The sequence below is a fragment of the Mustela nivalis genome, assembly GCF_964662115.1.
Source record: "Mustela nivalis genome assembly, chromosome: 5".
NCBI lineage: Eukaryota > Metazoa > Chordata > Mammalia > Carnivora > Mustelidae > Mustela > Mustela nivalis.
The window spans coordinates 26,614,645-26,640,594 of NC_139024.1; the positions used below are offsets into that span (position 1 = coordinate 26,614,645).

At 43.1% G+C, this 25,950-nt stretch overlaps 1 long non-coding RNA gene across 1 annotated transcript in view; it reads left to right on the top strand.

The window, feature by feature from the left end:
- Positions 1-3,897: 3,897 nt before the first annotated feature.
- The window catches only part of LOC309864767, a 71,762-nt gene continuing 49,709 nt past the window's right edge, over positions 3,898-25,950 (top strand). The window contains exon 1 of the long non-coding RNA XR_014311754.1: positions 3,898-4,043. This is a non-coding gene — a long non-coding RNA (uncharacterized lncRNA). The remainder of the gene's footprint in view (positions 4,044-25,950) is intronic.

Sequence of the window (25,950 nt, forward strand, 5' to 3'; positions counted from 1 at the left end):
GAGGGCAGTCTTCCATACTTCCAGATGTGCATGCATGTGCCTAGTCGATTTCTGAATAAACTGATATCAGAGAAGCCCAGGGACAGGGAGCAAGAGATAAATGGTACAGCTGAAGCAAAACATACCAGATCACACCTGTCATTTGCTATTGCATAATTGCACTATCTGGTGTCTTCTGGGGTTTAATTCTTATGATTATAGTTTCCTATGGCCCTATACTCATGGTCCTTCATGTGTTTTGTGAAACTCTGCTCTGAGATTTTACTCTTTGGTAGTTTATCTGTGGGAATTCTTTGGGAATCGACTTGACAGTTCGTTCCTTTTGAGTGGGGCTGCTTTTGATTCTGTCAGGCATCTGAGTGCATTACCAACCCAGTACAATTTTAAACTATATTCTTAACCTGAAGTTTCTTTGGCACCACTCTAGTGGTGTAAATTTGGACTAGAAACCCAAATAAAGGTCTGTTTGTGGTTATGAATTCTTAGGAGAGATTTTTTTCTCCTCTACTAGCATCTAGGGATTGGGAAGTTTTTCTTTCTCCCTCCCTCCCTCCCTTCCTTCCTTCCTTCCTTCCTTCCTTCCTTCCTTCCTTCCTTCCTTCTTTCCTTCCTTCCACCTTCCCTCCCTAGATTTTATTTATTAGAGAGAGAGAGAGAGAGAGATTGAGTATGAGCAGGGGTTGGGGGGTATGGACAGAGCAGACTCCCTGCTGAGTGGGGAGCCAGACTTGAGGCTCGATCCAAGAACACAAAGATCATGATCTGAGCCAAAGGCAGACACTTAACAGACTGAGCCATCCAGGTGCCCCAAGAAATTAGTTTTTCTTATTATCTCTAATGTAGGAAGTAGAACTGTCATTGAAGTCTCCTTTTAGACTCCCTGCCTCAGTCCGGCCACTTGTGTCTCCATGCCCCGAGACCCTATGAGAAATCAAAGATCAAGGTCTACAGGATTACTGAATATTATCAGAGTGAAAACTGGGTCCACATTTTCATGGGACTTTAGGCACCTAAGTATTCCTCACTTTCTTGCCAGCTTATTAGCATGTTTTAAAAATATTTTCCTTTTAATATTATGCATCGATTTTGGGTGTTTTCAAATGGAAGGGTCAGACTCTTGAGGGTGAAATACTGCCTGGGATGGAAATATGCATTATTGTCCTTAGGTCAGGAAAGTAAGTGAAATTTCTCATAACTCACGAAGTCTTTTCAAATTTATCATGACGACCACACAATAATTAGAGCACAAGTTGGAGAATCTGTTTCCCTAAGTTACTACCTGTGTGGTCACAGATAAGTCAATCAACCTCCTATTGACTCAATTTTTCATCAGAGTAACCGTACCTACTTCACAGGGTTCTGATGAGGATTTCAAAATTAATACACAGCACTTACAATAATGGAAAATAGTAAGTACTCAATATATATTAGCAATTATATTACTACTATTATTCTTACTATTCTTACTATTACTATTTATTATTCTTCCAAGCTTATCTCCTAGCCAATCTCTTCTTTCATTGCCCTCTGATTTGAGTGTGTGCCATTACTTCTCTTAAAATTCTCTTCCAACTCTAATAGGAGGTCATTCTCAAAAAACACCTGTGCCATCACTGAGGGAGAATTTTCAGCACAGCCCTCCAAGAGATGCGGCTCACTATTGCCGCCTCCCCCATCTATTCTGTTTCCTTATTTTAAGTCTGGTAGGGTTCTCTGTGGGGAGCAGAGGGAACCTGACAGGCTGCCCTATTTGGGGACAAGACTCTCAACAATGCTATCCTGTCTTATCCCACCTATCCTAGTAATCCTAACACTAGAACAAAAGCTCCAAAGACAAGATTTACAGTTTCAGGAAGACCTCAAAACATCAAGCTATCAGATTCAGGTTTGAGTCTCAGTTCTGTGACTTACTAATGATATAAATGATGTTACCATCTCTATTGACCTCTCAAATATTGTTGCAATATTTAAACAAGAAAAAGTACTTAAAAATCTTGGTAACAGGAAAGCCCTAAATTGGTAGGAGCATTTTTAAGAGGTTAGGAACCCTTGTTTAAAAGATAGGAAGTGATTTTTTAAAAATCACAACAACAAATCTTTATTTCCGGCTAGAGAAATTAAGCATACTGTTGATAAATGCTTGTGAACATTATGCAACATGAAGTCTAGGGGTGTAACATCATTATTAAACATGAACTGAGGGGCACCTGTGTAGCTCAGTCAGTTAAATGTCTGCCTTTGGCTCAGGTCATGGTCCGAGGGTCCTAGGATTGAGCCTCACGTGGGGCTCCCTGCTTAGGCAATAGCCTGCTTCTCCCTCTCCCGCTCCCTCTGCTTGTGTTCTTTTACTCTCTCTAAAATAAATAAATAAAATCTTTTAAAAAAAAGAAACATGAACCGACATCACCACACACATTACTCCTCCCCGGACTAAATGCAGTGATCATTAACTTATGCACAGAGGCTAGAGTTTGTGTGTCAACATAGAGTTCAGCTGTATGTACTAATTCCTCTAAGTACTTGTGACATTATGTCAAGAGTTCAGCAGCTGAGCTTCACATAGGGCAGTGTGATTCATCGGGATTATTAGGCTCCTCCTGGAATAACTTCCCTGAGTTGATTGCCTTTGACAGATCAGTTTGCTTAGATTAAAAAGCAATTGCTGCTGTCTGGTCGGATTTAAACACTTTGGCTAGAAGAAGCTGAACTCTAACTCTGTCCAGTCTGTGGAAACACCTTGATGTGAAAAATACACTGAATATAGCGATACAAAGAAAAAAACTGAGTTGGCAATACCCTGGGGTACAGTGTTGTGATCATGTGAAGGAGCATACATGCCAAACAAAAGTGACCACAGGTATATGGGAGGGAGGGAAGAGTATCTTGCTTTCAACAGCAACTATATCTGTACCCAAAGTACTGCTAAGCCAGTAACAATATTTGAGATACCACTCTGTTCCACATTCATTCAATGTTCACTACTAATAGACTTGGGGTAAAATGGATCCATCTTCTGGGCTGAACAATGGAAAGTATCTGGGGATATAGACATCTCTCCCTCCCCCCCTTTCTGAATGGACTTAGTAATTTAATAGAAGAAACAATAGTATCAATAGTACTAAATTAGCTGTATGCTAAAGTTTAAACTATCTTTAAAAAAAATGAACGAAATATCTGATTTAAGTGAAATTTAAGGTTAATGCCTGACATTGCTTTCCCAGACTGCATGAGTTGTAGATAAAATGGTGGCTGAGATGACATTAAGCTGATTACTGCCCCACCCCACCCCGCCCCCCCATCTCTTGTGGACCAGCAAACAGAGTACTGAAACTAGTGTCAGAGGAAAGTCTCATCTACACCATTCTTTTCATCACAGCTTCCTTTGGTGTTTGGGCTTCTTGATATCTTGAGGAGGATGGAGGCTGACTGGGATGTTTTTAAAATGGAAGAGATGAGAACCCTGGCTTGATGGCTTTTCTCTTCTTAGGAATTTAAGTCCCCTGAGAATATAATCCTCACATGGCCCCGGGCTAGAGAAAACATTGGTTATACAGAGTTTTAATTTTAGTGAGTTTGTAGTGAATTTTTTTTTTTTATCAACAAAGAACACCATTGCCATGTCATCTATTAGTATATTTGTAGAGTTGTGCAACCATCATGATGATCTAAGTTTAGACAATTTCTTATCACCCAAAAGAAACCCAGGAGTCCATTAGCAGTCTGTGAAGCAGAACACTGTGTACCAGTAATCAGTGCCATGGCAGGGCTCCAACAACATGGAGGAGAGGAAAAATCATCACTGGTGCCAGCCACCCAGCAGAGAGTCCAAACACTTGTGTCCACTGTATCTTGGTATCAGAGTCACCAAGGAAAACACAACATAACCAAGCACTGGATAGAATAATGCTTTTTACCCACAGAGAAGAGTCTGCTTAGAACTTCCAGAGGGACCTAGCCAAATGCAGCACCATGGAGTACACCATGGACCGGTTTCGGACTGTGCAATGACAGCTGGCCAGCTTGCTGGAGGGTATGTCAGACAGGTCAGTAATCATCCCCAATCTCCTCCCCAAGAATATTTCTGTACCCAACAGGTCTGAAGCCAACCCTGTGAAGCAGCTGTAGGCCTAAGAGGAGGCTGGCTACCACAATATGTACATCTAGCTTTGGAGGGAGTGTGTAGGTTCAGGGGTTGCTGGCTTCCTTGAGTAGTGGGTCATTGAGCTGCAAGCCCAGCTGCCATCTGCTGTGGATATACACTTAGGGCTGGGGACAGACAGAAGCAGCCCTGCGGGTGGAACCCTGCTGTCCTCACTGTCTCCTGGGGTAACTTCGCCTCTTCCCTCTCACCAAGCAGCTGCCTCCCCGTGCTCCTGCAGGACCTCTGGGTTTTGGGCCCTCCCAAAGAGGGCCATGGGCTTCACCAGGTCAAACTGAAATAGCCGTCAGTCTTCTTCAGGCCCAGGATGCATGAAGAGAAGTCGGGCTTGTTCTCATAATGCTGCATCACTGCGGGACTGTTTCAGGGAAGTCAAACTGGAACAGGTACTTGTGTGACACTATGAGGACAATGGCCTTCATCCAGAAGCACCTTCTGGATGGACAGCATGGCCCATGGCATGGCAGGCATGGCCCATAGGATGGGCAGCACCACGAGGTGGTGACCACGTGGTCAGGGACGGCGAGGGCGTAGCAGGGTAGTTCCGAGTGGGGCAGCTGCACGCTGGTACCCAGCCTGCAGCAGCCACAGGGCCCGGCCCTGCCGCTTTGGCCTCCACCAGCTTTAGGAAGCACAGGGGCTTGGTGAAGAGCAGCTCACTAGCCATGCGCGACCGGATACGCGTATTGACTGGAAGCTACCACAACTGCACAGGGAAGCCCTGGGCTCGGCAGGCACGTCGTCCTCGCTGCTGCTCTGGGGGTTGTGGCCGTTGCTGAGGGCGCTGCCTGTGCTGTTGGTTGTAGGCTCGGCGGCTTCCCTGAGGACGTGCTTGGCTCGGGGCGGGCCTGCGAGCGGCCCTGCAGCATGGCCTGGACTGTGCTCTCCTACAGCTGGCCCAGTACGCGCCAGTGACTGTCCTCCGAAGGAGCTCGGGGCCCCAGGGGGTCGGGAACGTGGCACCCGCGGCCCAGCACGTGGCTCGCGGCGCTCCTGCAGGCGCGCAGCACGTGTGTCAGCCCTTTCCGCCAGCGCAGAGCCCCTCCCCCACAGGAACCTCGGGATCCGCGCTCGCTGCGTCTCGTGGCTGCGTCACGTGGCTGCGTCACGCGGCTACGCCACGCCTTCCGCGGGCTCCGTTTCCGGACGCAGGCAATCCTTGTGGGCAGCTGCTCTGCCGGCCTGCCACCGCCGCCTCAGCACTGCCAGGGCTCTGGTCACCTATCCTATCCCTGCTCTGCCATCTGGAAGGCGTTCTGTGCTCACTGCCTGGGCTCTTTGGGCCAGGCCGCCTTCTTCTCCCCGTCGGACTCGAACAGTGGTCCCAGGCGGGAGTGAATGGCTGTGACGTGGTCTAGTCACAGCCAGCACCATTGTCACTGCAGCAGGGAGAAGCCCTCTGGTTTCTGGGGGGGCCACTGCCCGTCGGGTCCTGCTTGTGCCTCTCAGGCTTGGCACAGCTGCTCCGGGGACTTCTCTGCTTTGTGGTGCAGGTCGATGCTTTTGAGGTCAGCGGCTTTGAAGAGGGCAAAACTCCTGGAGGCCTGCAGGGTGGTGGGCAGCAGGAAGATCTGGAGCTCGGCCTTGATGTGCAGGGAGTGGTGGCTGAGGAAGATGCAGTGCTGCAGCAGCGGGAACAGGGAGCAGAGACTGTCAGGCAGGATCTGGCCTCCTCCACCTGCAGCAGGCAGTCCTGGCATCTCCCTGGGGTTATGGTCACCCCTGATGCAGCACATGAGGCTGAGTAAAGGTTGGATGGCCCAGCTGAAGTTGCTCTGCATTTGCTCCACATACACACAGGACAGGAATAAGAGGATGTCCTTGGAGATGACAGTGAGCTTGCCGAGAATGAGGCAGCCCCTTGGCAGGAGGCAGGCTCATGTGTTCGTCTGCAGCTTGGTGCTGAAGAGCAGCAGGTAGAAGTGGGTCAGTGGGTAGCCCAGCTTGAAGATGCTGATGTGGGGAGCTGTCTTGACTAACACCAACCAGGAGAGGAAGCAAAAGGTGGCCATCTCCAGCATGCTAAGGTAGGACCCACAGGGGATAAAGTTGGGCATGGCATGGGGCTCCCCCTGACAGGTTCCAGGTGGTCAGTATTGATGCCAGCTGCTCCTTGTTGTACTTGGAAGAGAACACCTACCACAGCAGAGCAACAGGAGGAAATCACTTACGAGGTTGGTGGAGTTGGAGGCCCTGAATAACTTGGGTAGGTACAGCCACTTAAGTGTGGAATTCACAAAGATGGTCTTGCTTCAGTGACACAGGTAGTTTATGCACAGGAATGCCAAGGTGTATCCGGTATTGGGAAAACAGTAAAGAGTATCAGGAAGAGGCGGTAGTTGGGCCAGAGGCCAGCAATAGCCCAGAGTGCTGGTGGGTGAGGATAATCACTGCAGCATGACCATGAAGTTCCTGCACAGCCCAAACATGTTCATGGCCACCAGGAAGATCTCCAGTCCAAGTCTGTAGAAGAATTTGAAGTGGGAGTAGTCCCTGTTTCAGCCACTAGAGAGTATTGTCCCTTATAGACAGCTTGGGCAGTTGGTGGGGCCAGCAGGTACTATGGGTGTTGATGTTCCTGGCATTGGTACATGGTGGCCTCAAATGCCTATAGGTGGCATATGGGGGGCAGCAGCAGGGCCTGTAGGTGGTTCTGGATATAGCCCAGGTTCAGGAAGACCTTCCACACCCCCAAACCAGTTAGCAAGACTTGTGGGCCGCCGGTACAGCAAGAATTGACTGGTCTCTGTCTTCTGTAAGTTGGTGCTATTGAGGAAGGGCTCAGTAGTTTTTGGAATACTCAAGGGGGCTGATGATCTTGATAGACACATAAGGATAATACATATCCAGAAGGTGGACTGGCCTGAGGCCAGAAGTGGAAGTAGGGCAGGGTGAAGCCCCACAGCACAACCAGGTTCATCACTGACACCTCCATGAGGGTCATGCAGACAGTGTGCAGGACCGCCTGCTTGAAGACAGGCAGCTCCAGCAGACATCAGAAGAACACCACACAAGCCAGAAGCCAGTGACCAAGTCCAGTGGCTGCATGGTCACCAGGACCCACCTGTTGGCTGTGACTTCTGGGACTTACATGGCTTGATGGGAGCCAGCTGCGCTCAGCCCCTTGTCCCTGGAAACCTACTCTTCCTCTTCCTGCTACTCCAGCAGTGGGGTCCCACACACCACAAACTTCCTGTGAACCTGACATGGGAGGTGGTGCCAGGTCAGAGGACATGCTTGATGAGCTGCATAAAGTGCTGGGTGCAGGGCAGGCAGGGTGCAGGGAAGCAGGAGAGGCCAGGGATGAGGATGCTAGAGAAGAACTTGGGCATGTGGAACCGCTCCAGGCTCGTGTCCTCCAGCTGCTCATTGGTGAAGCCCATCAGGTCGTTCCAGTGTATGGCAAGACTGTGCAACTGGAAATTATAGGCAGCAATGAGCCCCAATACAGTGTAAACCATGGCCAGCCACCAGAACATTTCAAACAGCTTCTGCCAAAGGCTGTTATAGATGTGGAAGAGGGTGAGGCAGAGCAAGAAGAGGAACATGTAGATGATCTTGTAGATGGTGAGGCAGCTGGCAAAGCTGACCACGATGTATGTTTCAGCAGATGTATACATCCAGTAGTTGGCGTACACACCTGTGACTGGCTCCCCCAGACTCTGAAGAAGCATTGCATGCGCTCCGTGTCTGCCGTGGTGACCTCTGTTCGTGCAGGGGGGCCTTCACCTTCAGCAGCTTCTCCTTGACACACTGGTGTAGCAGCAGCTAGAAGGTCGGAGTGTTCAGCACCATGTCACTGAGGTTCAGGCAGAGGTAGTGGATGATGTTCTGTAGTCCCATATGGCCAGGCTGACAGAGTCCAGGGTGATGGGGAGCTCAGGACATGTGTGTCATGCTCTGTGGCCCGCATGTGGTGCAGGCTGCACAGTGCCAGCCTATAGAGCAGGAGGATGGAGGGTCCTCCACGCGTGGTCAGCTGGTGGCAGCTGCACATGGTCCAGCTGGGGCAAGCCCAGAGAAGCAGCATGAAGACATGAAAGTCAGCCAGCTGTAGTAGGGGATGTGCCGTATAATCATGGTGATAGGGGCACAGCTGTACTGAGTGCTGGTCCATGATGAGGTGAGCCCACATCTCTCTAGGCTCAGCCAGCCTGGGGCTCAAATGGATGCTGCTGGGTGGGGCTGTGGCCAGTCAGGTTGTGCCTGATGTAGATGTCCACCTCTGTGTCAGGGCCTGTGAGCATCATGTGATGGGCAGCCTCCTCTTTCATGGCAGCAACAGCCCTGGCCTGCCCTGGGCCATAGCCCACCTTGGTCACCTCCACCTCTTGCTCTTCCTTGCCCCTCATGCTTCCTTGGACCCCTGGTCCAACTGGGTGGTATGTGCAGAGCTTCAAGAGTGACATTAAGAAGCTTGACTGTAAGACCTCTGAGGCCCTAAAAGAGGTCTTTACGAGGCCGCAGTTTAAGGTTGGGGGTCTGGAGAGATGAACTGGGACAAAGATGGCCTTCTTCGCCTTCTTCACCATGGCTGAATACTCGGAGTGGGCCTCCCTTCTCAAATCTTTAACAAGCACATTGGCAGTGGGGGCTGGAAGGCTGCCACAAAGGCCTGGGGTGGTACATCTGTCGAACAGCAGTGCAGGTGTCCCAACATGAGCTCAGGAAGGTGAGTTCCCATGGAGCAGAAGGACAAACACTCACTCGGTCTTGATTTCAGCATGAATGCACATTATGAAAGCAGGCCCTCATCATCCTTCTGATCTTTTGGGTTTTAAGCAGGAGGTATCAGAAAAGTTACCACAAGGATAGCTGGCTTGTGGTGGCCAAGCGTTCATAACAATGTTGCTCTATGGTCCTTTGATGTTGTCTCTTCCTGTCATGGTGAAGCGGAATTCACCAGGCATTGGATTGTTCGTTCACTAATAGGGAAGGTGAGCTGGGATTAGACCATCATAGGGTGGGTTAGTTTTACCTTACTGATAATGTGTTGTCGCCATGGTAATCCTGTTTAGTTCAAGAGGAACCTCCCTGTCATTTTTAATAATCATAATTCTGAAATTCACTTTTACTTCAAAAAGTGTTCCGAGCTATGAATTCTTTTTTGTTAATGTATTTTTTAAAAAATTTATTTATTTATTTGACAGAGATCACAAGTAGGCAAAGAGGCAGGCAGAGAGGGAGGAAGCAGGCTCCCTGCTGAGCAGAGACCACCCCCCCCCCCCCGCCCCCAATGCGGGGCTTGATCCCAGGACCCTGAGATCATGACCTGAGCCGAATGCAGAGGCTTTAACCCACTGAGCCACCCAGGTGCCCATTAATGCTATTTGAATGAAAAATTTAACAACAAACTAAGTACAGTCTTATTTAGACACTCAGAATTTTGTTCCCAGAAGGATTTTGGAGATTATCTTGTTCATGGATTAAGCAGTAGCTACTCATTGCCAATCAGTTATTGCCAGACTGACATGAGGGCCCAGTGATGCTGGATCCTACAATTAAAAGGAAAAAAAAAAAACCCACAAATTTGGATATTTATGGGAAATATCCAAATTTTAAAATGGTACAATGAATTTAAAATTCTGTTAAGGTGAGAGGCTCTGGTATTTTAGTTTCTTTGTATCCTGCTTTGCCCCGCCTTGTACTGTGGATTGGTGGCCAATATTGCTGAAGAATTTGGTTGAAGGAATTCTGGGAGATTGTAGATCTTGCTAGATCTCAGGACTAATACAGACAGGAAAAAAGTTATTAGCTTAGCCTTTTAATATAGATGTTGGCTGTTTGGAACCAGATAGGTATTAAGAAGCCATGTCAATGAGCTTTCTTCCCTTCTTAAGCTTTCACTTTCGATTAACCAGTTGGTTATAAGGTTGGATCTCCAAAGATAACCCTAGGGAGGTGCCCCTTCTGTTCAGCTAGAATTTGACAAAATGCTTTACAATCAAGCATCTATTCTGTTCAGCTCAAGGTTTAAGGATTTTTTTTTCTGGAAGTAAGGAAGATTCCTGGGCATTTTGATATTTGAGAAGAATGGCCTGGGAAACACACCATGGAGAATCCAGCACAATTATTCAAAGCAGAGCCCTTAATATATTTAAAACTATACTTGGGAGGGTTGCCTGGGTGACTCAGTGGGTTAAGCCTCTGCCTTCAGCTCAGGTCATGATCTCAGGGTCCTGGGATTGAGCCCCATGTCGTCGAGCTCTCTGCTCAGCAGGGAGCCTGCTTCCCCCCACTCTCTGTCTTTATCTCTGCCTACTTGTGATCTCTCTCTCTCTCTGTCAAATAAATAAATAAAAATCTTAAAAAAAACTATACTTGGGAAAATAAATAAAGCTATACTTGGAACCAACTAAAGATACGTTTAAAAAATTTAGAGTGGGGGCACCTGGGTGGCTCAGTGGGTTAGGCCTCTGCCTTCGGCTCAGGTCATGATCTCAGGGTCCTGGGATCAAGCCCTGCATTAGGATCTCTGCTCAGCAGGGAGCCTGCTTTCCCCTCTCTCTCTTTCTGCCTGCCTCTCTGTCTGCTTGTGATCTCTGTCTCTCAAATAAATAAAAATCTTTAAAAAAAAAAAAATTGAGAGTGAGTACCATTTTTTTTTTTTTTTTTTGAGACGATAGAATATCTCTTGTGATGTTTTTCTCTTTGGCTGAATTTGGGATTTGATTTCTTTGTTTAAAAAAAGAACTTGGGGTGCCTTGGTGGCTCAGTGAGTTAAGCCTCTGCCTTTGGCTCAGGTTATGCTCTCGGGGTCCTGGGATCAAGCCCTGCATTGGGCTCTCTGCTCAGTGGGGAGCCTGCTTACCCCTCTAGCTCTGTCTGCCCCTCTGCCTACTTGTGATCTCTCTCTGTCAAATAAATAAAATCTTAAAAACATTTTAAAATAGGATAGAAAAAGAATTTTTGGGGCACCTGTGTGGCTCAGTTGTTTAAGTGACTGCCTTTGGCTCAGGTCATGATCCTGGAGTCTCAGGATTGAGTCCCGCATCTGGCTCCCAGCTCCACAGAGAGTCTGCTTCTCTCTCTGACCTTCTCCCCTCTCATGCTCTCTTGCTCTCTCTCTCTCTCAAATAAATAAATAAAATCTTAAAAAAAAAAAAAAAAGACCTTGGGGCACCTGGGTGGCACAGTTAAGTGTCCAACTCGGTTTCAGCTCACTCAGGTTGTGAACTCAGGGTCATGAGATTGAGCCCCAAGTTGAGGTCTAAGCTTGTGTGGGGTCTGCTTAAGACTCTGTCTCCCTTAACCTCTGCCCCTCCTCCTGCTCTGTCTCTAAAATAAAAAATAAAATAGTAAAAGAACTTGGTTGAACATTTTGCTCTCGGAAGTATTTTTTTTTTTTTTAATTTATTTGACAGAGATCACAAGTAGGCAGAGAGAGAGGAAGGAAAGCAGGCTCCTCTGTGGAGCAGGGAGCCCGATGTGGGGCTCGATCCCAGGACTCTGGGATCATGACCTGAGCCGAAAGCAAGGCTTTAACCCACTGAGCCACCCAGGCGCCCCATCTTGGAAGTATTTTGAGCTCTCTATAGATGACTGGCATAGTCCTTAGTTTCCTGATGACTTTCTTAAAATTTCCTTCCTGAGGAAACTTTGTTTCACAGCTGAAGAACAAAGCCTCTGGCCACATCCTGATGTTCTGGTGTGTGGTTGATCAGTCTTTTTCAAATCTTAGGAAAAGCCAAGGTGATCCTAAAACTTCTCTCTTCTATCTATAAGTATTTAGAACTAGAAGCCTTTGAACCAGTACAACTGGGTATCTAAATATGTTTTGTCAAGTAAAGTGATCCTTTTAAAATGGGACCATTTAATGGCGAAAATGAAAATCGTGAACATTTAGCATAGGAGAATGTGTGTTGCTGGAAAACTCCAAGAAATGCAGTACAAGAATTTCTCTACTGCAAAATTGAAGTGCTTTTACACCCTTGTTTGTGGTTTCTGTTTTGCGCTTTGTTTAAGCAATATAGATTATTTTCCTCTTTAATGGGTCACGATTGAACTATATATTTTATGTATCAGTAGGTGACTTAGGGACACTTCTGAAAATTAGTGACTAGCAAGTGCGTTTCATGTGTCAAGCAACATTTTGGCAGATGGATTTAGCCTGAAATTGAGACTGCCTGAATTGGCTTTCAGGACCACAAATTAATTCCATGTGGAACCCCACCAAACCTTTTGGCATTAAACAGAGCATGGTAGAAATACTTAAATTGTACATCACACTTGATGAGATGCGCTTTCTGATAAAGGGAGTCCAGAGGCTAGATAGACATCTGGTGGTGTGGTTTATACAAAATACATTGTCGAATTGCAGCATATAGAAAAACAATGATTGTCATGCTCTTTTGCTGCCATTCTTCCCAGGAGCATATTATAATCTGCACTCTGGTCAAAATTATATTATTATTATTAGTAGTAGTAGTAATAATAATAAATAAGCTTCAGAGTTTTTCAAACTTACCATTGCTACTGGTTATTCTTAAGGAATGTGACTTATGCACTCTTGTTTTTTCTTTCTCAGAGATGTAGGTAAGATCTGCTCTGACGGTAAATGAGGAGGATTTATGTTTTTCAAATGCTGACTTTTCTTTTTACTACCTGCTTTTATTTATGAAAAGAACATGTTGTATTTCTTCTTCTGAAAGTAATTTATTCTTATAGTTTGCTGTCTAGTTCTGGTTAATACTTATTTATTATTTTGAAGGTATTCTTTATAATTTTCATCAGATTCTTAGTTTTACTTTCATAAACTGTAAGTTCTATGTTACATTGTTATTACTTTATTCCTTATGAATAACATTTACATGTTTATTCTAATGGAACTTCAAAAGTTGATGAAGATAGTATGTGTAACAGTGGTTTAAGCCACCATAGTAATTCTGCTTGAAGTATTCTAAATGTGAAGTTAGAGAAGTTATAGTGATTTGATCCATGTATCTTATCTCTTCAGGTTAAGATCTGTAGGTGATGGTGGGAAAGAAGTGCTAGTATCCATTCATCTCTCTTCTGTCTAGAAAAGTGCCCCCCCATTCCTTTTTACATTTGTCAGATTCTATTTACTTTTCAAGCATCTTGGTATAGGTAGCATTAATTACCAGTTACAAGGATACACAATGAAAAGCTTCTTTCATGGAGTGTTTCTTTAAACATGGGAAGTTTTAATGGACCACCTTGGGGCCATGTTTTCAATAATAAGTTGAAGAGATTTTTCCCAAATTGTTACTGTCAAAGAGAATCTAGACCTGTATTAAGTGAGGCGGTACACGACAATTTAGATCAATGGAAAAAACGAAACCTTATTGAAATCACTATTGTTCAACGACAAAAAGAGAGACTATAATTTTGAAATCCTTTTCCAGTGACTGAACTGCCATTTGGCTGAATTGTCCTGGCCTCCTATGAGTAGATTTCTAACCATAAAATGAAATATCTTTGTTACTTGTGGTTATAAGCTTTTGTTCTTTAATAATAAATCTAGCTCAGAGACATTTCTTTACTGTAAATTTGTCGCCACTGAAGTGCTCATAAACAGTATCTGCTTCCATTACCAGTGGTAGAACCAGGTTTGAGCATCTTGTAGAGTAAGCATATGCACTAAGAATCAATATGTGTTTTATTAGCACCAGGAGACTCATTGAATTGATTTTTTTTCTTTTTACCTTTATGGTCAATTGCTATAAAAAGGTAAATTAAAAAGTTAACCATCTGCTACCTCACTTTTCATTTAAAATCTTTTATTTGATTACTCTTTCCAGGTAATCAATGCTTTCTATTTTGCTATTATGCTTGCTGGTGAATGAAGGTGGGTTTAATTTATAGTTTTTATTTATCTAACAGTATTGTCAGAGTCACAATCTTTATGCATCCTATTAGTAGTCTGGAAAATATTTCTTACTACATCGAAACAGAACAAAATTCAATTTAGAAATATAATTTCCTGCCATGGAGACACTTGATAACAGGGGGGAGATTAATGGAGCCCAGTGACAGAAACTTGATTTAAAGCAGGAGATTAATACTGCTTTATCAGCCTACACGGCAAGTGAATTGGCTCTGAAAGAAAAAAAAATCTGTTTGAAGTTGCTGAGTTGTCGGCTTGTTGGTTGGAAAAAGGTCTCTGGACATTTATTTTGTTATTGCTGAGTATTTGCTGCGTGCTTGTCTATTTGACAACATAGGAACAAACCTGCGGCACAACACCAGACTTGCTTATTTTACAGTAGTAACATGTTTCTTATTATTCCTTTTGATCCCACAGGAAGCTTGAATGCTGTGGAGGTCAGCTTCTGACTTAAGGGGATTATACTCAGTAAATCATGTCAAAATTAACGAATAGAATTGCGCTGACACTCCAGTTTGGTTGGATTTAAGTAAAATGTTTAAATGGTATTTTTAATTGCAAAACTCCTGCCCCTTAAATCCCATTATAAATACTTTTTCCTATCCTTTACAGAAGTCATTAATTTTTTCCCCAACTATAAAAGTATGAATCTTCCAGAAGAATTTAAAGCAAATCTGAAGATTACCTCAAAGGGTTGAAATGCCACTAGAGCTGTTCTGAAACAAAATATGGAGCTGGGTAAACTGTTAGAATGCATGCTAAAGGGAGTAGATCTAGATTTTGATTTTTAAAAATTTTATTCCCAGGAAATTAAGGTATTCATAGTGCTGGAATTAAAGTTTTTTTGTTTTTTTGTTTTTTTTTTTTTTAAAGTGGAATTAAAGTTTTTGAACTTGTACTTGAGGTATATGAATTTTTAAACTTGGTATTTGTTTAATAAATCCCTTCAGGGAAATAAAAAAGAAATAGAATGAATTCCTTACCCAGCCGCATCACAAAAAGGCTCTGTGTTTTTTAAAAGCTTGAATTTTTGCATAATAAGTTACAAATTACTTAGTTATCTTATTTCTGAAGGAAAGGTACTTAACTTCCATTTGTTTTTATTAACTTTGAAATTTTGTAAAAGTGAAGTAAAAAATTCCTTGCATTTATTTTTATTAAGTTATGTAGTAGAAAAATGATTTTGCTGGACATCATACTAGCAGGATTGTAGTTTAAGGTCATTTAACAACTTTCTGTTTTCTAAGACATCTGTTTCTAAGACAGCTGAATAGTATAAATAACCTTGTGTGTTACGACATCACAGGGTTATTGAGAATATTGAATGGGACAAGTTTTGCAAAATGTTTAAATATGTAAAGGGCTATAGGAACATGTGCAGTTTTACTTAATATTAGTATGCATAGACAATGCATAGACAACCTTAAACATATTACGTGTAGAACTTTATTAGAGGGAGATTTATCGTTTCAAAGACATACACATTAATTTTATGTTGCTATAACTAAAACTGTCAATATTTCTTGGAATTGATCCACTGTAGGTTGTTTAGATGATTTTGAATATATGGAGAGTAATGACCTGTAGCACACTTTTCTTTGGAACTAGTTGCATGGGATAAATTAAGTAAAAAAAGTTTAGGGTCAATTTGATTTGCTCAGTGTGGGCTCTAAGTGCATTGAAAAAAAATGAAAGATAACGGATCAAGGATAGTAAAGACGGCCATGAGTTCTAAGTGCCTTGAACCAGGTCTTTGGGGTGGTGCTCTGTCCGATATGACTTACATGGCCTCTTTAGGCTTCATTAGCATGTGGACTCTGGTGCTTGAAAAAATACGTATGCCTGAAGGGAGTATTAGACCCTCTTAAAACTCTTTTCCTGGCTTGAAGGCACGGACCAAACTCCCAGGTAAAGCACATTAAAGTAGCTAAACATTGATTTAGAGGGAAAGGAGTTGCTTTCAGGAATTTAAAATCATTTCAGGTCATAAGAATTTAGCAGAGAAGACAACCTAAAAGGGTTTTTAATTTCAGTAAGCATGCATATGCTTTTATTCCCTCTTGTTTCACAGATCCAGAGGGACCTTCTTGAATATGCCTCTTTGACCTTTGCCTAGTCATCAAATTATCCTTATCCTGCTTTTTCTCTTCTGCACTTCCTTTCCCAAATGGCCTTTCCTTGGTGATGGAGTTTAAATTGTGCAGTGCCTACTCCAGACATTGGCACTGGATTAATTTTAATCCTCTGCATTCTTATTTTGCTGGGATGTGACCATCAAGTGTGCTGACCTTTTGGGAGCCAGTCTGGGTTTTGCCTCGGGTTCATGGCATCCCCAAATATTTGCAAGCATTTTATTTTCCATCTTGGGGAACACAGTATTGGAGATTTTTCTTCTCTTTTGTTTTTTGTTTTTTAACTCCCCGGTTTTATGTGCTGAAAGTGACATTTGGGAGCAGGAGAGCCAGGTGTGAAGATTACTGAGTGAGACAGCTAGGTTGCCTTTATGAATCTGAGTTGGCAAATCAGACTCAGGAGACACAGACAGGCTTTAATCAATACTACTCTTACTGAACTTTCTGGAAGGAAGCAAGCAGGAGACCAGCAAGGAGACACAGTATCATCAGCTCATTGGGAGGCCTAGCAGGTACCCTAGTAGCAGTTTTTCTTTGCTCCCTCCCCCACACAGGGACAAGGTGTGAGAGTCAGGGTATGTGGGTCACCTTGTCACAGAGTGGCCACTACCCCCACCAATCTTGTATATGGTTTTCATCAAGCTTGAGGTCTGCATGCCAGCTTGCAGATCCTCAAGCTCAGGTTTTTGTTTCACACAATGTGGAGGGAGAGACAACTGTTCCCCCTTTATCTTAACCCCTTTATCTTCCTGTTTCCAAGGAAACAGGACCGTGGGGGACAGGAGGTCATTCTCAGGCTGGCCCGCCTCAGCCAGGCCTGATATTAACCCTTTATTCACACTTATATGTGCTGTTGTAGAAATGATAGTATCATGGGGGGCCTGGCTGGCTCAGATAGTGAAGCATGTGATTCTTCATCTTGGGCTTGTGAGTTCTAGTCTAACTTTGGGTGAAGAGATAAAAAAATGGTAGCATCACCATGCGCAATGCTAATACTAAGCTTCATTGTGCTAGTAGAGTGTCTTTAATATCAATATTTACCACTATATGTTTCCTGGGGCAATAAATAGAAAAGGAAAGCATTAGATATTTATGCCTTTATCCAGCCCTTCACATTTTTTGAGTGTACACTGCATGCCTCACCTGATTTTAGGTACTGAGACTGCAAAAAAGGACAGGAGACTGACCTGGCTACTGAATACTTCAGGATCTGGAGGGCTGTTCTCTCAGCATTTGGATTACTACAACCCAGAACTCCCATGTTCCATGTAGAACTGAATGCTTTCTATGGGAGCTCTAAGAAGAGAACTCACTCTTTTGCTACTATTTTGTATCTTATAGACCTTATTCAGCCTTTCCTTATAAGGATGACCATATAGAAAATAACTGACATTCACTGTGATTACTCTGGAATGTTTAGGATCATAAAGTGCCCTCTGAATCACCGAAAAAGGACTTTGAAATTGTCCATAATTTATTATATTTTAGACTACCAATACTATGTTCGTCTTTGTACATCTCCCAGCACATTAACCCAGTATTGTATGTCTGGGAAGTGAGTGATCAAGGTTTCTTGAATTAAGTCTAAATAATATCTCTTTGGATATTATACAATATTCAAGACATTAAGTTATAGAAAAATAAACAAGATTACTTCAAATTCAAACTTACAAAGCTTATGCTTTTCAAGAGTTTATACATGCTGAAAAAAGAGTTACTTGAAGCACGTTGGATAAGTCCATTAACTGTATGTATGTAATACGCTCGGGGAGAGTAGGGTGTTGAGACATGTTACATCCCCACCCGTGAAACAACAGATGTCTAGGGGCATAGTTGCTGCCTTATACAACATGGTTCTGGATGGCATCATCAGATATAATTCTAAGCAGTGAAAGCCATGGATCTGACCCATTCATTCATTTTTTTAAAAAAGATTTTATTTATTTATGTGACAGAGAGGTAGCACAAGTAGGGAGAGCAGCAGGCAGAGAGAGAAGCAGGTTCTCCACCAAACAGGGTTTGATCCCAGGACCCTGGAATGATGACCTGAGCTGAAGGCAGCCATCTAACTGACTGCGCCAGCCTGACACATTTGTTCTGATTTCATTACCTAGAATATTTGTAACATTTACAGGTGGTATTTTTTTGTTTTGTTTTGTTTTCTTATTATTGGACTAGAGAATTAATTCATGAGTCTTTTGCCCATTTGGGGAAGAATGCAAGTTAATGTACCTGAGAATGTGTTCAATATTTGGATTTAGTTTCAACAATTTTTGAGTACCTACTATGTGCCGGGTAACTTTCACATGAATCAACTAATTTTATTCTTGCTATAAGCCTTTTTAATTTTTCACTTTTCAACTGTCCTCAGTTTTGAGAAGTTGAAAAACTTGGCTGAGTCACATAGCTGGAAAGTGGCAGAACTAGAATTTGAAATCCTGTCTTTTTTTTTTTTTTTTAAGATTTTATTTATTTATTTGACAGAGAGAGATCTTAAGTAGGCAGAGAGGCAGGCAGAGAGAGAGAGAGGAGGAAGCAGGCTCCCTGCAGAGCAGAGAGCCCGATGTGGGGCTCGATCCCAGGATCCTGGGATCATGACCTGAGCCGAAGGCAGAGGCTTAACCCACTGAGCCACCCAGGTGCCCCGAAATCCTGTCTTTTGAGTCAAAAGGTAATGTCATTGTATCACCAATAACTATAAATTGAGAAGGAAAAACAAGAAAAAAATTTTGTGGTACAGTTTAAGTCAGAAGGTTGGAAGTTGTAAAGGTAGGAAGCCAGAAGATCATAGTAACATACTTTTAGTTCCTGAAACAAAGCGAGTTTAGCACAGTGCTTTGCTTGGTGGCTTCTAGGTCTTTTTCAAATCTCACCTCAAGTTTTACCACATCAAAGAGGCCTTCTCTTGCCTCCTTATTTTCTAACCCAGTGTACTGTTTTATTTATTGCATGTTTCTTATTTTTTTATTGCATGGTTATCTCTTAAAAATGCATTTATTGTTTGTTTATTTCTTTGGGCTATGAGGTTGATAAAGCCATTGTCTCTCCAGAGTCTGTCACAATGACTGCCGTGTAAACAGACATTTAACAGATACTTGCAGATTGAATGTATGAGTAAGTGAAAGATAACCAATGAAAGAACGTAAAGTAGATGCCCATCATGTTTAATCCTGATTAAAAATTAGAATCGGTGAAACCAGAATTGTTTCAGAATGGGCAGATGGAGAACACTTACGTAACCACTCCCTCCTGAATCCCAATAATTAAGTTGTATTTAACAAGGAATACATCTTCAAGGAAATGGAGATCAGGGTAAGACAACAGCCATGGAATTCGGGAAAGTAGAGAACAGGTGGGTTATTTGCAAATGCCAGAGCAGATTGGAGAAACCTGAACCCGGGCCTACAGTTGGGAAAGTTAAAAAAGCAATCCTGTTAACACTATAAAACCCCAAGAAAGCTCTTGAATTGGCGTCTTAGGTTTCTTCTAGAAGGGGAAGTGGAGGTGAGGTTAAAAACAGAAGGACTGATTGAAAATTTGTTTGAGAAGCTACGTCAGAGAAGGCTCCTGTCCTCAAATCCAATCTCCTTTTCTTTCTTTTGGAACCCCCTTGTCACCAAGTTTAGCTAAGCATGTGCTGCCCAGTTATCAATGACTTTTCTCAGTCTTTCTTGCAGGGAGAGATGGCTATATGAGTAAATTGTTGCTAAATAGGATATGGTGCATCAGGCTCTTAGAAAATAAGTTAATTGCCCTTCAATTTCTCTCTCCTCCCTTCCTGTGAGCTGGGATATAGGTATCATGTGTTGAGTTAACTGGGACTATGGGAAGAGGACCTCCTAGAAGAAGGTGGAATAACAAATAGAACATGCCTAGATTTTTCCCCCCCTTCTCAAGGAGCAGAGTCCACCCATCTAGGACCCACTGCCTATTTTTGAACCATTTTGGGGAAAAGTAAACTATCTTCAAAATTGACATAGAAACAGATCTTAAGACCTTCTCCCCCCCCCCCCCCCCCCACTTTGCACAGCAGGGGACAGCCTCTCACCTACCCTGGCAGGAAGTTAGTGTTATTTTTGCAGGACCCTAGCAAAAACAGGGAGATTAAGTGAATGCTCACCTACTGACAATTTCAACTCCATTCCCCTTCTGTTTCTTCTGCTGGTTCCTGGAATACAAAGCCAGGCTACCTATATATGTAGGTGATTGGAAGAGTCTTGTCTGAAAGATGTGACCAGCCCAAGGAAAAGGCCTTCATTTCCTAGTAGTGAGTGTTAGCCAATGAGATACGTAGGCAGAGGAGTGTACCAAAAAAAGTTGCCAAGCCAGACCATGAACACAAAGCTTTATAAATTTGTAAGTGCAATACTTTTATTTTATGTGTGTGTGGTTTTTTTTAAGATTTTATTTATTTATTTGACAGATAGAGATCACAAGCAAGCAGAGACGCAGAGAGAGAGAGGAGGGGAAGCAGGCTCCCTTCTGAGCAGAGATTTCCCCCCCTCCCAATTCAGGACCCAGGACCCTGAGATCATGACCCTAGCCAAAGGCAGAGGTTTTAACCCACTGAGCCTCCCAGGCGCCCCAGTGCAGTACTTTTAAAGATAGACAACCAGGAATTGTCAGACCTTTTAGGAAAGCATCCAGTAAGGCTGACAGAGACAGAAACAGCCTAAAAAAAGAATCTTGGAGGGAGTAGGCACTAGTAAGACAATAGGAAGAGGAAAATATGACCAAAGGAAATTATTAACCAGGGGGTGAAAGAAGATATGGCAGTCATAGACAAAACATACTGGCTATAAAAAAGTAACATTCAGAAAACTATAAGAGATCCTAAAAATTAAAGCTATGAAAGAAGAAATAAAAATTCAGCAGAAGGGGCACCTGGGTGGCTCAGGGCCTGGGATTGAGCCCCATATCCCCTCGGGCTCCCTGCTCATTGGGGAGCCTGCTTGTCCCTCTCTCTCTGCCCCCTGCTATGCTCTCTTGTTCTCTCTTTCTCTGTCAAGTCTTTTTTAAAAAATGCAGCAGAGGGGTGAGAAGAAAAGTTGAATAAGCCACAATATAGACAAAAAAAAAAAAAATACTTTTGAAATATCTCAGTAGGGAAGGGTAGGAGTTTCCGGAATCAAAGAGCCCATGGACTCGTGGGAGTGTAAATGGATCTAACCAATTTAGAAAACAGTTTAACATTGAATTCCGAGTAGACAATAGGCATAATGTAAGGAGTAGTGTTTTTATGACAAGACTGATAGCCCTATTTGACCATGTAAAGTATGTGCCTGTGTAAGTTTGTTAAAAATAAAACTAACATTGAAAATAAAGCTATTATCCTAGTTTCTTTTCATAGCAATAATGGCTACTGTTTCCTGAGGACCTTCTATCTGTTAAGCATGAAAGCAAGTTTTTTTTCAGACATTATTTCTAATTTTTACATGAACCTTGCAAGTGAGCTGTTACTACCATTTACAGAAAATAAAACTACTCCCAAAAGAGGTTAAATGACTTTTCCAACACCACATCTATCTGGCTCCAAAGTCCACTCTCCATCCCCTGGATCTGCCTTTACTTCTCTGAGGATCGAGCTCAGGGCACGATATTCCTGACTTTATGGAGGTCCTGGAAAGAGGTTCACATAGCTTTGCTGTGTAACATACAGTCATGATGGTGACAGCAATAACAGGAAGGACTGATATTTGAACACAGATCTAAATTTCTGATCTGAATTTGACAACTTTCTTCTCTTCTCACAGCTGGAGGCATTTAGAAAGCTTTCTGGTGACCACAGAAGGAGAGAGAGCCCTCTGATGCCAGGTGCCTTTCCAGAAAAAACATGTTGAGTAGAACTGAGAGGGTGCATGAAATATGGCTGTTGATTCTCTGTCTTTTGTGAACTAGTTTAAGACTGTTAGGTTCTATAGAAGCAACTTCTAAGTAAACTAGAAGTGACAGATAATAAACATATAGCTAGGTCTGTAGCAACAGAAATCGATGCATTTCAAGTTCCACATAGAGGAAAACAGTCAAGATATTTCAGGTCCTTTTAGAGTGATAAATGCAATTTACACAATAAGCAAGAAGCAGTGATTGGGAATAGATAGTGTAAGATCCCATCTAGGAGATAGAAAAAAGGTGTTTGATGGGGGTGATGTTGCTAACCTTAGGAACTGCCAACAAAATTGGCTCTGAAGGTTATAAAAAACTTGTGAATATAAGCCAAAAAGACAGGAAAAGTTTAGGTTCCCTGTTGCTTCACATCACTTGCATAATGGTGATAGGGCCCCGTCAGGATAGCACAGCTGCCTTCCTTGTCCTAGGGAAGTGAAACCAAACAACACTCAGGTCTACAGACACACAAAGACAATTCATGCAATTAGAGGCAAGATGAACTCTTGTGTTTGTAGAGCGCTTTCCCCAGGCCACTGCCCAATTTTATGTTATACTCTTGGCTTCTGTGAATTTGAACGGCACACTCCACTGGCAGAAGTCCTTGTGGAGCATAAAATGAACTTACTGAAGTTTTATAATGATATCTGTTATAAAATAAGTCTCATGCATCTACCAACCTGTAAAGCCCATACATTTCAGTAGTCTCAACATGGCCATGAGAGTTGAGGGAAATGTACCCTTTCCCCCTCTGAAGACTGTAGTCGATGTTGAGGAAACTTTACAAAGAGGCAACAAGCTTCCCTGTGGGCCAAGTGTGGCCTTTGGAGTTGGCAGAGAAAGGAGGGTGTGAGCAGGATTTTGAACCAGTGAAACCCCGCTTTCTTAAGGCCACTCTGTGTGGTCAAGTTAGTTAACCTCTCTGAAAAATATAATTTGTTGTAAAACAACGATGAAGTTATTCCTTTCTTTTTTTTTTTTTTTTTAAAGATTTTATTTATTTTATTCGACAGACAGAGATTACAAGTAGGCAGAGAGGCAGGCAGAGAGAGAGAGGAGGAGGCAGGCTCCCTGCTGAGCAGAGAGCCCGATGCAGGGCTCGATCCCAGGACCCTGGGATCATGACCTGAGCCAAAGGCAGAGGCTTTAACCCACTGAGCCACCCATGTTATACTGAGCACCCCATGTTATTCCTTTCTTTAGGGTGTAGCTGTGAGCATTTAGTGGGATAGTGCACATGGAACATACAGCAGAATCTGCACATGATTAATGCTCAGTAGACATCACCTTTCTAAAGTTATTTTATTACTCTAAGCTTCCTTTCCTAACTCCTAGAATGGGGGACAATGAAACCCTCTCCGTGGTGTTGTTTGTGGAATGAGAGCCAGGGTAGGTGGAGAGTCTGGCTCATGATGAGTCCTTGATGAATGGTTGTCACTATTCCTTAGCCCTACAAACCCTGTGGGAAGCTGGAGTTTCAAAGAACTTAGCAGTGTGAGGGTTGAGCCCAGAAGACACACAAACTGAGTGGGAATTACTTAGGTTAATAAGATATGGTCTCTTTTCCCTCTTTTTATCTCATTCAGTTAAGGCTCTTGGAGTTGATGAACCCCTGGCTTAGCAGGATCCAGGACGAGGCTCCAACCCAGACACTGAGTGGTCAGAACTTGCTTTGTTTCTTGGGTTCCCGACTCAGTCACTCTCCAGAACTGTCTCCTTTTCTTGTTTAATGGCTAATAGGTAGAGAAAGGGCTAAAGAAAATGTCTCTATGCTTCTTCTTTTTTTTTTTTTTTTTAAAGATTTTTTATTTATTTTGTCAGAGAGAGAGAGAGAGAGCGAGAGTGAGCACAGGCAGACAGAGTGGCAGGCAGAGTCAGAGGGAGAAGCAGGCTCCCTGCGGAGCAAGGAGCCCGATGTGGGACTCGATCCTAGGATGCCGGGATCATGACCTGAGCCGAAGGCAGCTGCTTAACCAACTGAGCCACCCAGGCGTCCCATGTCTCTATTATTCTTAATGCCTTTTTCTCCTTTATTCATAAAAAAGATTAAGAATTTATAGCTTAGGGGCACCTGGGTGGCTCAGTGGGTTAAAGCCTCTGCCTTTGGCTCAGGTCATGATCTCAGGGTCCTGGGATTGAGCCCCACATTGGGCTCTCTGCTCAGTGGGGAGCCTGCTTCCTCCTCTCTCTCTGCCTACTGTGATCTCTGTCTGTCAAATTAATAGATAAAATCTTAAAAAAAAAGAATTTATAGCTTAAGGAATAAAATCTAGTCTGGCATAATCCAATGTTCCTGTTAACTGTTGTTTTATAAAAATAAAAAAAATAAAAATAACTAAAATGTAAACTCCTAGGCTATTGACAACTATTATTTGATCTTTGATAGTTTCTGATTGGGAATTTGGAGGGCTTGGGTGGGCACTTCTGGCTCTGGGTCTCTCCAGTGATTTACAGTCTATGCTGTCTGGAACTGGAACATCAGTGGCCTAGGACACCTCATTCGTCATGTAGACTCAGCACTTATGGTCTCCTTGGGTGGGATAGTTTGGTTTCATCATAGCATGGTAGCCTCATGCTAATTCAGAGTGATCATGTGGTGGCCTAGGCCTCCAGCACAAGTGTTCCAGAGAACCAAGTGCAAGCTGCATTGCCTTTTATGACCCAGATTCAGAAGGAGGACTGGCTGTATAATCTGTGGGGCCCAGTGCAAAAGGAAAACGTGGGTTCTTTGTTGCTAAGAATCTCAGGATTGCAGTAGCATACCATTAAACCAAGTAAGGAGCCCTTCTGAGCCTCGGGCCCTTTATGGCTTCTTAGGTCCCATGACTAGGAAAGTCACCCTTACCATACTATAGGTGAACTGGTCAAGAAGGTCAACCCAGATTCAGGGGCGAGAACATAGGGAAACCTAACTTCTGAGGACAGGTAGTGTCAAAGAATTTGCAGATATGTATTAAATCCTCATATCTAGATTCATCTGATTCCTCCTTTTTTTCACTTTTCTGTGTTCTGCTGTTCATTCTGTTCATCCTTACTTTATGTATATTATCCTTTCCTTATCTTAGTTTCTTTAGTTTTATTTGCAAGAGTTTTTTTTTTTCTTTCCAGTTTTTCTTTGAGGTTAGTCAAATTTAGATTTTAAATTACATATTTTTAACAATTGTTTGGAAATTTGACTTTCAAATTTACTTGGCCAAATGCTTCTGGTCCACCTGGAAATGGCTTGTCAGAGTTTTCTGCCTTTCCTTGAGTTCTGTGCTCTGTAGCCAGCTGCCTCTTGCTTGTGTCACTTTGTGTTCAGCATCTGCCAGGGCAGGAGGAGGGGCCGAATTCATTAAAATCCTTGAGGAGGAAGACATACTTCTTTTTTTTTTTTTTTTTTTAAAGATTTTATTTATTTATTTGACAGAGAGAAATTACAAGTACACTGAGAGGCAGGCAGAGAGAGAGAGAAGGAAGCAGGCTCCCTGCTGAGCAGAGAGCCCGATGCGGGACTCGATCCCAGGAACCTGAGATCATGACCTGAGCCGAAGGCAGCAGCTTAACCCACTGAGCCACCCAGGCGCCCCGGAAGACATACTTCTTGATTAGGGTTCAAGCTGAAAGGAAAAAAATACATATGTTCCCCCACAACATGCACACATCCCCCAACACATACACCCCCCCCCCTCTTTGGACAAATGTGTGGCAGTGTCCTCTACTTGGGCACATGGAACATCTTTGCCTCCTGCAGCTGAGGGTTTTTAAATTTAATCCTCATTATCATATGACCTTCATCAAGACTTTCCAGGTTATTGTCTTCTATTCACGCCACTGAGTTTCTTAATCCTTAAAAATTAATTACATACTAACTAGCTTGTTTATGTCACTTTCAGTTTATATGGCACTAAATTCTCAGATAGGAATTAGATATTATCTAGCATGTT